The sequence below is a fragment of the Schistocerca cancellata genome, chromosome 1 (genome assembly GCF_023864275.1).
Source record: "Schistocerca cancellata isolate TAMUIC-IGC-003103 chromosome 1, iqSchCanc2.1, whole genome shotgun sequence".
Lineage (NCBI taxonomy): Eukaryota > Metazoa > Arthropoda > Insecta > Orthoptera > Acrididae > Schistocerca > Schistocerca cancellata.
In genome coordinates, this window is record NC_064626.1 from 682580608 (window position 1) to 682588954 (window position 8347).

The following is an 8347-nucleotide window of genomic DNA, read 5'->3' on the forward strand; positions in this document are numbered from 1 at the left end:
TCGACACATTGGATTTGCTGATGATAATCGTTATAGCATAAAGTTGGCTAACAATAAGGTTATCAGCTTGACGAAAGATGAGGCGAATGGATCACAGATTGTGAAGTGTGTAGGTCTCCACTCGAAACGTATGCATTCTGAACGGAGACAGTTCTCACCCTGAGATGTGCTACGGTTGTGTACTGTGCGGCAGCTGTGGTTCTCATCGTTGATGATTACTTGAAGTGCCTGTGATGCGGCTCTACCTCCTCCTCTACATATGAAATGATAATGAAATCAAGCTGTCGACAGGCGTTGATATACACAAACGGGGACAGCTGAAAATGTGTGCCCCGACCGGGACTCGAACTCGGGATCTCCTGCTTATATGGCAGACGCTCTATCCATCTGAGCCACCGAGGGCACAGAAGATAGTGCGACTGCAGGGATTTATCCCTTGCACGCTCCCCGTGAGACCTACATTCCCAACTTAATGTCCACACACTATATTCGTAGTGCCCCTGCCTATTACACTCATTACTCGCGGCACACAATCTTACCGAGTCCCGTAAGAGTTCATACGTGTCCGAAAGAACAGATACCATCTTCATATATCCTCTACATATGGTGTGCGAAGTCAATTTCCAATCATAAGGACATAGCTGTAAATCGTCCTGTCATGACATAATGCAAGCGACTCATTTGTGAGAACAGGAATGGGACTGTCATGACATAATGCAAGCGACTCATTTGTGAGAACAGGAATGGGACCCAACCGTACTAACACTATACACTTGTGTGGCTGGATTCATGTGTCGCACATGTAGCGAAAATGTGTGTGTATGGAGAGGGGAGGGGAGAGGGGGAGAGTGAGTGAGAGAGAGAGAGAGAGAGAGAGAGAGAGAGAGAGAGTGAGAGAGAGAGAGACTGCATACTGTGTACACAAATGCATACTGTATATGAGTGCACACTATGTATGTATGTACTTATTCGCATTTAAACTTCGTTAACAGCGTTCAGTTTTGTTGTCAGTGGTAAGATCTGGCAGAGATAATTTTTTTTATTCCCTAAAACTAAAGCACAACTCGGTTTCAGGACCTGTGTCCCATCTTCAGGTGCATCTACAAAGTTATAAATAAACAATGACGCCTATTCAAATTGTTAGCATTAATAAAGATAAACAGAACTTATACTAAAACTGTTAAGAAAAAAATATTTACACACATAAAATGTGAGTCCCTAGAAGTCGAATAATGGAGCTTAAATTAGTTTAAAATAGTACATCCATGGTACATGGCATAAAACAGGAGACGTACTCAATTACTAGGCCTACCGGAAAGCCTCTCACAGAGTAGGATCTATATAAAAAGACGTAGGTATCCAAATTAAAAGGGCAGAACCACACACTTTATGGAAGACCACTTATCTAACTTTATGCATGTCCATGTATGGTACATTCTTAAGCTCTGACCTTCATAAGTTTTGAAATTAGGCTTACGGGATGCTGGGTCATATAATAGTTTTTATTTTATTTTATTTACGGTGGTTCCACACGGGGCGGAAAATTTTAACACAAAATCGCAATTGTTTCTATCCTATCCTACTGCAAACGTTTAAGTTTAAACATGCAAACTTTCAGTGAACTGTGATGTCAGAGAAATGGGGGAAATTGTTTAAACTTTTGACAGCTGGGCTGCTATCATTTTAAACTCAGGGCAAGTGGCTTGCGACTGTGAGGGTAAGCCCAGTGACTGTCTTGGATTCTAAACTCAGAGAACGAGAAATCTAATCACCATACAGCCGGTACTCCTATCTTCAGGTCCACCAACTTGGATTTAAACCATCTGACAACCATGCTCTGACAACGATGCTCAGTTTTAAAGCTGTACTTGTATCTTCAGCTCCGCCATCTTGTATCACCATCCTGGATTGTAACTTCATAGGGCTGTGCTCGTATCTCCAGGTACGGCATTCTGGTCCGCCATCTTGGACTGTGACGTCACAGAGGCAGTTAACGTATTTCTAGGTTCGCCATGTAGGATTTTGCGCTTAGGACAGTTGGGGTAGGTCCGCCATCTTGGATTTTTTAATTCCCACCATTTTACGCTTAGCACAATTGGGCTGTTTTGAATTTCGCGCCATCTTTTTGAATTTTCCATCATTTTATATTTAGGGAAATGAGCTAATCCCACGATCGTGGATTCCACCATCGTACATTGGCAGACCTACAGGACACTTTGGACTGTGTTCAAACATACGCAGCTACCCTACTGTAACTGTTATCTGTTATCAACTGCAGCTTCGTTAGTACGAAATATCTGTATAATCCCATAAAATGCCATGAAGGTATTTATTTAATTATTGATCAGTCTATTACGATTTTAACATGGCAGCCAGCAAACTTGAACTGACCCTGTTGTTCACAAAACAAATAGGTGTGTAGAAGGTCAATTTAAAGCGGGACTGTCACTGTGATTTGATAGCGATTTCGTTGGGTGAAAGAGCATTCATGCCATACATTGAATGATCTCCGTCAGCGACATATAATTTCACACTTTATGGTATAAATTTAACAATGTGCTTTTACCTATATGGGGAAGCCACAACGTTGGGATCACAGATTTACTTCAAACTTTGTACGCGTATGGTAGGCGTTTAAGACAACATAATGTGCAAGTTATAAGGTGTATTACTCTGGCAATTCTGAGAAAATGGAAAGAGAAGTTTTACGCGGTTATTATGTTGCTTATTTATCTGTGCGTGGGTTACAGACGTTAGAGTTCCAGGTGGTCAAGTGTGTTCTGTCAGAGAGCTCAGCGTGTTCGGTCTCTGTAATAAAACTGAGTGAAGGGATCAACAATGAACTTCAATGGATGTCATGTGACGTCCGCTCCGATCAAATACAATGAACAAAATGGGCAAAAAAAAAAAAAAAGTAACTAGTGTTCGAGCTTCGTAAGACGAAGTGTGTGAGGTGATGGTTCGACTCCCGATCAGACTTAATTATTAAATCTAATTTTTTTCATCACTGGTTATATTATTTAATTTACATGACATTAGAGAGATAATATAACGAAAAAGCCATGTGTATTTGCTTGAAGTTTCAATTTATGTTTGTATGACAAAGACCATCCTGCAGTGTGTCATGTCGAGAGTACATCCGACGAGTAATTGTACTTCTCTCTTGTGCTCTGGCACATTGTGACTTACTATTTTACTGATAGTAAGTAACGACATTCATATCACTATTTATCGAGAGTTGACTTGGGCTTTCAAAGCCTGTCCTTTGTCCTTGAAAATTTAGTTACAAATAGTAAATAGGCAAATAACGTATGAGATTCACTACAACTTCCTGGAAATGCACGTGTTTTTTTTCATTATATTACCTCTGAAATGTCATGTAAATTAAATAATGTGAACAACGATGAAAAAAATATAGATTAAAAAGTATTTGGTAACGGGATTCGAACCGTTGCCTCGTCCAAGAGTCGCCTGCACAGTGCGAACGCTAATGGCTTTACCACGATGAGTTCTTACCACTGGCACCTTCGCACAATACACCAGCTACATAATAACGCGTAAAAGTTATCTTGCGATTTTCTCGGATTGCCAGCGTAGTGCACGTTACTACTTGCAGATTACATTGTTTTAACGGCGTACTGTAGGTGTACAGAGTTTGAAGTAAATCCGTGATCCCAACGTCGTGGCCTCCCCCTTGTTAGAATAGTCGGTATCTGCAGTTCTGGTTCGGTATTCATGCTTTGCCAAGAAGTAGTAAATGTTTTGATGCCATAGCTGCAGTTATGAACTGCTGATATGCCGTGAAACTAAGCAAGGTGGCGCTGTGGTTAAAACAAGGTACTCGCATTTATGAGGTGCGGGATTCAAATACAGTTCGAGAAAGTTACGTTTCCCATGATCTACCTAAACTAATACACGTCAGTATCTGAGTGGTTTCTTCGGTAAAACAACGACCCATTTCCTTTCCCACCCTTGACAATTTAAACGTCTATAACTACAGTACTGTGTACAAGATGTTAAGCTGTAAGCTTCATTACCCACAGTACCCGTTTTGTAGTTACAAGGAGTTGCGTTGGGTTGTTTGGGGAAGAGGACCAGACAACGAGGTCATCGGTCTCATCGGATTAGGGAAGGATGGGGAAGAAAGTTGGCCGTGCCCTTTCAAAGGAACCATCCCGGCATTTGCCCGGAGCGATTTAGGGAAATCACGGAAAACCTAAATCAGGATGGCCGGACGCGGGGTTGAACCGTCGTCCTACCGAATGCGAGTCCAGTATCTAACCACTGCGCCACCTCGCTCGGTTTACAAGGAGTCTTCTTGTCTGTAAACCACGCATCTGTTGCTGACCATTATAACAAAGAACTAAAGAGGTAATAGAAAACCAGAAGGCACTTCTTCACTTGAAGCCATACATACTACAGAAATGGATATATGATTGTGTACATGTATGTGTGTGTGTGTGTGTACGTTCCACGTCTTCTCCTAATCCACTGGACTAATTTCAACGAAACTTGGTATACATTTCCGTTACTGTCAGGCAACAATCGATGTTGGGGTAAGAAGTACCTACCTATCATAGTTCATGAAGTATGACGTCCTAAACACTTAGATGCTGAAAAACTGCCGCGCCATGCATGACTTTTAAATTTATCACTTCTTTTCTGCTAATTCGACATGCAACATATTTCGTAGACGGTATCCACATATGCCACTAAAGGTATTTACACAAATATATCATCGTACAACATATAGTTCAAGGCATATGACGACATAAACACTGAGGTACGGGAGAAAATGTCGCTTCATGCATGAAATTTGAATACGCTTATTCCTTATTACTAAGACACTTCTACAATCGGGTCAACTTAAGTAAATGCCTGACACTTGGCAGCGCTTTTGACAGCTTTCAACTGCGAAACGTAAATGGCTGTAGACGAAAACAGCGGACCTCTATAGAACTATGAAGAGGTGTTTACAAATTCTCGTTTTAGACACGCGAAGTAGTTGTTCCTATAAATTTGTATATTACGCACATTTCTTTGTACGAGTATTTCATAATTTCGAAGGTGTTTCCACAAAAATATGGAAATGAATTTTTTTTAGCCATTACAGTACAAGCACACTTCTTTTTTTTGTTTCTGTTTCTAATAGAAAATTGGAGAAATGATTACCTGGGCAATGCCGTGTTTGTCATCTAGCTACAACTTTAAAAGTGAAGCGAACTGAATTCGTTCAAATGGTTCAAATGGCTCTGAGCACTATGGGACTTAACATCTGAGGTCATCAGTCCCCTAGAAGTTAGAACTACTTAAACCTAACTAACCTAAGGACATCACACACATCCATGCCCGAGGCAGAATTCGAACCTGTGGCCGTAGCAGTCGCGCGGTTCCGGACTGAAGCGCCTAGAACCGCTCGGGCACCGCGGCAGGAGAACTGAATTCGTTACTTTTGCAAGTACCCCTGGATTTAAAGAAACAAGCATAAGAACTGAACAGCTATCTTTGCGAGATTTTCAAAACACCGAACGTATATATCTTCATCAACACTTTTCAAATCACTTAAAGGTACAAGTTGGGTGTTAGTTACACGTTCTTAGGGCTTGTTTTCACACATCGATGAAAGGAGAGTAGGAAATTTGTTTGCCTATTTACCTCTGAACGAACTCTAACAGATACAATCCTACCTTTACGTTATCAGCGTAGCTGTTTTGCGTGGCCGCGCGGGATTAATCACAGGCGCTGCAGTCATGGACCGTGCGGCTGGTCCCGGCTGGGGTTCGAGTCCTCCCTCGGGAATGGGTGTGTGTGTTTGTCCTTAGGATAATTTAGGTTAAGTAGTGTGTAAGCTTAGGGACTGATGACCTTAGCAGTTAAATCCCATAAGATTTTACACACATTTGAACATTTGTTTTGCGTGGGTATCTTATTTTCATTGGTTATAAACTGGTTTTTGGTGACAGTTGTCGATCTGTTGTTGCTGTGAAGCCTTGCAGAAAGTAAGTCCCCACAGTGCGTCGGCCGCAGGAAGAGGCGCCTGCAGCTGACGCCAGAACAAAGCAGGAAAGAGTCCAATCTTTTGTTGGCAGGTACTCGTCCGTCACGCATGACCTCTCTCCAGTTCTGGCACTGAGCCGTCAGGACTGATGTCTGCACATGCCGTATTTAACAACAAATAAAATCAATAGTTACGCAAATCTGACAGCTGTACGGAATTGGGATTCGCTAGGGAGGACAAAAATTCACTACACGCCACTATTACCAGGAACGATGAAGGACACATGCCCAAAATGACAATTTCGGAATGTACAAAATTGTGAAAAGCATTCTTCCCACTGAAAATGGGGGTACTATGTCCACGATAAAATCGCGAGATGAGTTCATTCAAAACTGAATGATTTACTGTATGTAAATCATCGAACATGGCGGAAAACGCTGCAAAACAATTTTAAGTTTGGGAGAAAATTGTTCATAGACGAGTCTGAATAAGAATAGGAAAGGAGATTTGCTTTCCTCTCGCATATGAGGTATTTGTTACAAGCGGCACATGACGTTCTACATGGTTCTACCAAGCTAAGCAAGGCAAACAAGAAACAGAAGATTGGTTTGAGCACCACAGTGTGTATGGATCGTTGTGTACTCTTGCGATCCTCCGACATGTAAACCTGACATGTAAACCCATTGCCTAGTCATTACTGAAGACCCACCGCTGCATTTGAGGCGCACGCACGCACGCACGCACGCACACACACACACACACACACACACACACACACAGGGTATACACTGCTGTGCAAAACTTAAAGAGGAAACTAACTTTCACATGGTGTGCCACTGTCGAGTTACGTAGCTCGATAAAACTTGGGCATGCATAGAAAGAACTGCTACAATATAGAACAGAAAGTAACTGAAAGAAATACGCAATTAGTCGAACAGAAATGGCACTTTTTCAAAAACTCTGAAGTCACAGCAATTCATGGTGGTCCCCCGGACATGACGAAAGATAGGACATCGTTCTTAATAGGGTGTATGATGTCCACGAACGGCAGTGGATGCTCTGCAGTGTACTCCCATGGCGGCCGCAAGGTTAGTGATGGGGAGTTCCATTCCTCCATAAGCGCGACTGACAACTTTGGCTGGTCGTGGTGCATGCAGACTTGCTGCAATGCGTCTCCCCAATGCATCCCACACGTGCCGTATGGGTTTTAAGTCGGGGGGAACGGGCAGGCCAGTCCATTCGCTGAGGACCCTCCTGTTCCAAGAGCTCTTAATCTGCGCTGTTCGATGCGGTCGCACGTAGTTCTCCATAAAAATGGAGTCACGGCCAAATGCACCCCTGAAAAGATGCACATGGGGAAAGAGTACAATGTTATAATAACACTGACCAGTGAGTGTACCATTTTCAAAAGATTTGGAATTCAGCACCTCCATTCAACATTATGCTTTCCTACACCACAGAAACTGGACCACAAGAATGGTCATGTTCGAGAATGTTGGATGTGGCGAGAGATGGGAACACTTAAAGGACCCAGGAACATTATATTGGTATGCATTGGCGACGTGTAGGCAGCATATGTACTGATCCAACAACCAATCAGCAACAGTCAACGATACAGGTGGAGGTATGGAACATTGAACCATTAGAACTCCTTACCATCCTTGTGACCAGGATGAGAGCATGTTGCAGATCATACAGGGCCATCCACCATCCATGGTGATCCCCCCAGGGAGGCCCACAGGTCTTTCGTGGGTACGTGTGTGGTGCACATGGCTCCCTGAGCTGTTGCAGCCTTTCTCTTTTCCAGCTTGCTTTACCTTCCCCTTCGTTCTCTCTCCCTGTCCTTATTCCTTTCCCTTTGTCCCTTCCTTTCCCTCTCTTGATGTTCTTATTTAAGTTAAACTCAGCTATCGTCCTGACGTCGTTTCGTCTTGGGGGTTCTGGTTAATTTGCTTTTCTTCTTCCTTTTCTTTCTCCCTCTTAGGGCTTTGACTTCCATCTCTAAATTTTAAATCTGTAGTGTGAGCCAGATGGGGAAGAACTCGCTCTCTAGCGTCTATGGCGTGGGTTTCTCTCCCCTTGCGCCTCCACCTCCTCTTTCTCCTCTCCATTTCCCTTTTCTTCCTTCTTCTCCCTTTCTGCCATAGCCCTTTCGCCTACTCGTGAGGTCACCTGCTCGGTAGACAGTCTGTATGATAGAGCTGTTACGTACTAATCGAGCTGAGCTTCCTGATACCACAGGGATCACATTGCTGGTACCTGCACTGTGAATGCTTCGTGGAAGCCTAGGCGTGGTTGCCTATCTTTTCGGGGCATCGGAACTCCCAGCAACGACCGTCATGCCAGGCT

General features: G+C 43.1%; 1 non-coding gene across 1 annotated transcript; it reads right to left on the minus strand.

The window, feature by feature from the left end:
• Positions 1–328: 328 nt before the first annotated feature.
• On the minus strand, positions 329–403 carry Trnai-uau (transfer RNA isoleucine (anticodon UAU)). Its single transcript has one exon. It is a non-coding gene; the product is annotated as a tRNA-Ile (tRNA).
• Positions 404–8347: the final 7944 nt, after the last annotated feature.